The following is a 773-nucleotide window of genomic DNA, read 5'->3' as shown; positions in this document are numbered from 1 at the left end:
ACCTTGGGCTTATAGCATCTTGCTTTTCCAGCTATAGTCAATTTTTTTTAGCGAGGCATATTAGCACCGACTCACAGGGGGTGCCCTTTTAGCTCGGAAAGGTTTCCTGATCGCTGATTGGTTGGACAAGATAATTCTAACTAATCAGCGATTGGGAAACTTTTCCGGGCTAAAAGGGCACCGCTGCGAGTCGGTGCAAATGTGTCTCGCTAAAAAAAATTGACTATAGTGTTGTAGCTTAGCTAGTAATCAGAATAATAATGATAATAATAATATGGTCAGTCTCTTGGGCATTGTCCTGCTTAATAGAGTAATGTCACTCTCCCTTGTCTCTGCCATTCATGATCTGCCTTTAAACCTTTAAATTGAACCTTTGAATCTCTCTATCTGTGATATATGCAGAGCAGAAAAATGTTTTGTTTATTCAACGGGTAATCAATGGAAATACTTATTGGTGGTGCGTTAGGATAAGCTAGAATACTAATTATTAAACGATTGGAATGAATACCAAATGCTATTGGGAACGTACGTTTGGATTTGAAATAAGTTGAATAGAATACCAAATGCTATTGGGAACGTACGCTTGGATTTGGAATAAGTTGAATAGAATACCAAATGCTAGTGGGAACGTACGCTTGGATTTGGAATAAGTTGAATAGAATACCAAATGCTATTGGGAACGTACGCTTGGATTTGGAATAAGATGAATAGAATACCAAATGCTAGTGGGAACGTACGCTTGGATTTGGAATAAGTTGAATAGAATACCAAAT

This window comes from Palaemon carinicauda, chromosome 3 (assembly GCF_036898095.1).
Source record: "Palaemon carinicauda isolate YSFRI2023 chromosome 3, ASM3689809v2, whole genome shotgun sequence".
Lineage (NCBI taxonomy): Eukaryota > Metazoa > Arthropoda > Malacostraca > Decapoda > Palaemonidae > Palaemon > Palaemon carinicauda.
Note: the sequence above shows the minus strand (reverse complement) of the source record.